Here is a 5,960-nt window from a genome sequence, read left to right as displayed (position 1 = left end):
AAGGAGTCCAGGCCTCAGCTGGTGGCTTAAAGGCTTCAGGGCCCGAGATCCTTCCATTTTGCTCCTCTCCTATCCCTAGGGAATTGCCCTAAGCTGTGTAGTAGAATATTACCCAAATGCACAGCTGCATTCAAGCTTAAGATCATAGCATCACTTCTATTCACTTATGTCTCATTTTCTAATCTAGGACAAAGGAAGCATGCTTTCATCTGCTTTTTTGGCTGGCTTGTGTAGGTTGTCCACCCTCACCCAACACACGCACACACGCGTGTGCGTGCACACACACACACACACACATGAATATATATAATTTTGAAAATGAGCAAATTCATCATGGTATATAGCTCTCCACCTCTGGATCCAGGTTCAAATCCTAGCTCTAACACTTCAAACTACAGCATCCATCAACAATTCATTTATGTTTTCTGAAATGTGGTGTTCTCATCTGGAAAATGAGAATAAGAAAACATTTCTTATGAAGTTGTTGAAGAACAACTTTAAGGGAAAGCGCATAGTTTGGTATCTGGCCTCTAGTAGCATTCGATAGAAGTATACCTCTATGTACTTACAGGAAACGCCTTAGTGAAGGTGGGATCACGAAATGTAATTCACAAGTTCAGAAGAAAATGCTTTGTGATTTTCTTGTTATGTTTCTGCTTTGGAGACAAAGGACATTGTTTTTTTAAAGGTGACAATTCTCTAATCATGGTAAAGGGAGATAAATACTTTGTTTTCCTCCAGGGAGAAAAGGAGTTGCAGTAAATGCTTAATGGAATTTTCTTCAATGCCACAAAGTTGGTGGCTATAAATTTTGAAAACAAGTTGAATTATTGTTGACTTTTTATTTCCTCAGGGTGTTTTTGACCGCATCATTAAACTGTATCACTTTCATTGACCTAATTTTATCATGAAGTCCAGGGGACTATTAAAGGGATACTTTTAGAAATGAAATAAAATAAAATAAAACAAGTTTTGTTCCATGTGGTCAATGTGATGTTCTTGCTAATTCTTGTCAATTGCTGTTCATTCATTTTTGTTTCTTGGAAGTGTACATATAAAGCTGAGCATTGCCATAAAAGGACAGAGGCCATAAGCTGTTGGGCTCAATTATTCTTATTATTTTATTTAATATTTATTAAGAGCAATCTCTAAGAATCAAATGGAAGATGTTATTTTTCACAGACTCATATAAGTGAATTTTGAAAATATGGGTTTAGAGTCTAGTTACTAGTTTTTCATTTACGTATCAGTATACCTAATCACCCTTCGCACATGATTACAGCACAAAATATACATCAGTCAGGATGTGAGCTTTTTTCCCTTGACTGAGTGTGAAAGGAGACCTGAGAAATGTATCTGTACCTTGTTTGAGGAGCAAGTAGTATAACTTGTTTTATACCATAAAATTCTACCAAAATTTTTACCTAGGGGTTCTGGGTGGCTCATTTGGTTAAGTGTCAGACTCTTGATTTTGGCTAAGGTCACAGTTGGTGGGTTTGAACCCTGAGTCGGGTTGTGTCTGTCTGCACTGACAGCACAGAGCAGCCTGATTGGGATTCTCTCTCTAACTTGCTCTCTCTCTGTCCCTCTCCAGCTTGCTCACTTTCTTTCAAAATAAATAAATAGATAAACTTTAAGGAAAAAATAGAATGATTCAGAGGTGATAACATGCAATAAAGGAGATTGGAAACAAGTTCAATGCAGAAATGAATTGAAAATTTAAAGTATCTGAAACATGATGGGGCACCTTGGGGGCTCAGTTGGTTAAGTGTCTGATGGAGCCCTACATTGGGCTGTGTGCGGGCATTCCAGAGCCCACTTGGGATTCTCTCTAACCCTCTCTCTCTGTCTCTCCCCAAATTGCTCCCTCTCTCTCTTTCTCTTTCTCTCTCTCTCAAAATAAATAAATAAATATTTGAAAAAAAATTATCTAGAAAAAATCAGTGAATTCTAACAGCTTAATATTATGAAAAGGGAAAGATGAGGAAATATCAGGAAGGAAAAAGAGACAAAACAGACAGAGACAGAAGCAGTCATACAAACAAGCAAAGTGACAGACAGAGCAGCAGAGAGAGACATTTCCCCCTATAACTTAGTGAAGTCAGCTGCTTACTTGGGTTGTGTCTCTAAGATACTAGTTCCAAATGGGGGGACAGAGAAAGCATGAAGAAATTGACTTCACAAACTATCAGAAGCCTATTTTAGTCACAATTTAGCTCTTCTGTCAAACCACTTGTTTTTATTCTTAAGGTTAGTGTTATATAGCACGTGAAGAACCAAGATGTGTAATGTTTGCCTTCTTTGCCTTCCTTGATCTGTCTCCAGGAATGTGCTCAAGGAAAGGAGCTCAGTGCCCAAGAAGGACAAGTGCAAACCTCATACAAGGACACATCCTAGATGTGTTGGGACTTCTTCCCCAATCAATGGTATCTGGCTTCCACACTTGAATACAGTTTTACATAAGCAATGTATAATCTCTATTTTTTCCTTATATCTATTTCCTATGTAGAAGTATCATTACTTGATTTCCCAAGCAAATCAGTTTTTTTCCCAAATTAAAAGTTAACCTTAGTTGAGAACTATTTTAACACAGAATAAGAGGAGTATTTTTGTAAATATAACTGTTTTAATAAAGTTGGAGACACCTTGAACTACACACACGCACACACACACACTTTGACACATAATTTGAAGTAATAGTGCAGAATGAAGAACCTGAGGGAAGCATTACTTTAGCCTGGTAGCTTTCTTAATTATCATTACCACTTTATGATGCTATTTGCAGCTGAATAAATAGCTCCTCTCTACCAGCCATGACTTCCTTCTGTTCATCCCTGCAGTGGAGGCAGAATCCTGTGTATGTGACACTGCAATCTGTCACATGGTCTGATTGTAATCCCCACACAGTCAGCATTAGCCATACCAAGTGTAAGGAAAAGAAGAACAATATCCTCCACACTTAGTTAAAATGTCATGGAAAACTGTGAAAAACACACACACAAAGTGTTCAGGGTGTCCATTTTTCAGCATGATGTATTTTTAGTTTTCTGCAGCCGGCAAGTCTTAATTCAAACCAAATAAAAATATCAATGGACTGCATATGGTACACTTCTCAGCATCTTTAAACATATTTGAACCAAGCAACATCATCCTTACAGCATTTTCTAGGACTAAACTGTAACTGCTCACATTTATAGTGCCTCCAAATCAGGGAGTGAAAAGGAACCTGGAAAACTCATTGCCAGGCCTTCCTCCTGTCTTTCTGGATGCTGTTTCTCAGTCTTCTTGTGGGTCCTTACCTTGGACCTCTTCTTTTTTATGGTCATTCATGTTTACACCCACTCTCCAGTCAATCTCGTTCGGATCCATCTGTATATTTAATGACTCCCAAATTCATGTCACTAGATTAGCCCTCTTTCTCGAAATTTGAACTCACATATGCAGCCACATACTTGACATCTCCACTTGGATACGTAACCAGCAGCTCAAACTTAATATGTCAGTTATATCCAGTTGCCAATTCCCGAACGTGCCTTCTCATCTGAGTTAATGGCAACTTCCTTTTCCTAGTTGTTTTGCCCCAAACCTCATTACTGACAGTAATCTGTAATAAGTCCCAAATGTCTTGTAGTCCCATTTCTACAACTTCCATAAAGTCATAGTGGAGATGTCTATTTTTAGCAATCTCTACTGTTGAAAGCACTAGAATCATTTGTTGCATATTGAAAAAAGAGCAAGAAATGGAATTCACAATAATAAGTAATAAAGTGAGCAAAAGGCCAAATCTTAACGCAACTTTGTTTATGCAGTGGGACTCAAAAAATGACAGGATAGATGATAAATAAAGGAGTGTGGTATTTATGATACATTAATGTCAATATTTAAAGTGTAGTCACCGTTTGACAATGCAGAAAATGGATGTAAAAATAGAATAATTAGACCTCTATTCTTAATCCAGAAAATCAAGTTCTTTATTCTCATCGCCCTAAGTCCTGTGCTTTGGAACACTTAGCTTGGTAAATTGTGTCATATAAATGCAAACATTTTTCAGGTTTGTAGAGTACTTAGTATAACGTTAGTGAGTAAAAAAATCTGTTAGAATATTCTGTTTTTCCAAAATGTGCAGTGCATTTATTGCTTAAACAATGTATCTGGCTAGTGTTCATTCGTAAATAGTTCACAAGGAACTATTATTTATTAATGTGTGACCATTAAACTCACATTATAGTACATAATTACATATAAGTAGTAGAGAATGTTCCAAAGTGTTTCTTTGCCAGGTAAATGTTACCACAAACATGTACAAGGTATAATGATGATTTTTCCAAACTGTAACTGGTGGCTTAGACTACTAATGTTTACCTTTCGCAGACTAGTAAAGTCTTGCAATAATGTTTTTAATGCATAGCATTATATGGGGGACAAATTAGTTTCAAACAGTCAAATATTGAAATAGGGAACAAATTATATTAGAACAGTCAAAATATTAAGAAAATGTTTGTGACACAAATAACGTTTCTTTAAATGTTAATAACAAATAAGACCTAGCAGTTGGTCTAACAACTGCTATAATTTCAAAATAGTGATAAAAAGAAAATTTCTAGGTATCATCAATACATATAAATATGACATCGTGAAAATATCTGTGATTCCTGTTGGGGACAAAGTCACAGATGCTGCTGATAATAATGTTGTCGGTTGCCTACATTCATATTGGAAGGAAATGCTGAAGTTTGAGTTATAGAGTAACAAAAATAAAAATGTATTTTTCCATCCAAATTTTCACCTTCCACCCCCTTGAATTCTAACAGGTCTCTTTAGGTTGACTGCTCCCTATGAAAGACGCCTGATCTAGCACCTCTCATGATTAAAAGCTTTTAATGCATCAAAATGGTGTTTCTTAGGCCTGTCAAATCACACTTGTATTTTTCTTTTCCTCTTGGAGGATTGATGTTTGGATTAAAAAATATATATATATATCCCTTTTGTAAATATTAACTGTCATCTTTAGCTGTGATAGATATTCACTTATCCCAGGGTGGCACATCCATAAATACATTCATGTTTCTTGCTGTGTTTCTTCCCGTATCCTCAGTAAAAATTTTAGTCTCCTGTGTGTTCTCCAAATTAGTTAACAGAAAGCATTTGCTTAAATGTAATTCTCATTTGTGATGCTTAATCAAAAGGAGAATGTTTTCCCCCAGCTTTTTCTAACTTGACACAAGAAATAGCTTCAAGTTTTTTCAATGAGACTCATTATGTGGTTGCTGATTAGTGTGATCTGCTTGTTTGGGGTGATTGATACTGCTTCTGGAGTACCGGGAAAGGGAGCTTTGCCAAATTTAGAAGTCGTCCCACCCTTATGCGGTCTATAGTTTTGACAGGAAAAAAATAACGCTTTGAATGTTTAAACTTGTTTGCCTGGCAAAATACAGCTCAAAAGGCTTCTTGGAGATCCTATATTCTTAAAAACTAGGCTTCAAGGGCGTCTGGGTGGCTCAGTCGGTTAAGCCTCGGACTTTGGCTCAGGGCATCATTTCCATGTTTGTGGGTTCCAGCCCCACCTCTGGCTTTGTGCTGACAGCTCAGAGCATGGAGCCTGCTTTGGATTCTGTTTCTCCCTCTCTCTCTGCTCCTCCTCCCTCATGCTCTGTCTCTCTCTCTCTCTCAAAAAAATGAATACACATTTTTAAAAAATTTAAAAAATCAAGCTTGATAACTCCAATGATTCAAATTATATTAGAGGTTTGTTTTTTCTTTTTTACTTTCAATAATGAGTATTCCCTTGGCAAAACAATTATGGTCTTAAATGAACTTGGGATGTGTACATGCTATGCTGAGATCTTAGCATCCTAACACAGGTTCTGTCATTAACCCAGGGTTATTTGGATCATAAAGAACTGCTCTAGGATTAGAAGGCTAGTGTATCATCTTAATTTTACCTTTGTTAGTCCACAAGG

The sequence above is a fragment of the Crocuta crocuta genome, unplaced genomic scaffold (assembly GCF_008692635.1).
Source record: "Crocuta crocuta isolate KB4526 unplaced genomic scaffold, BGI_CrCroc_1.0 scaffold345, whole genome shotgun sequence".
NCBI lineage: Eukaryota > Metazoa > Chordata > Mammalia > Carnivora > Hyaenidae > Crocuta > Crocuta crocuta.
This window is presented reverse-complemented; position numbering follows the sequence as displayed.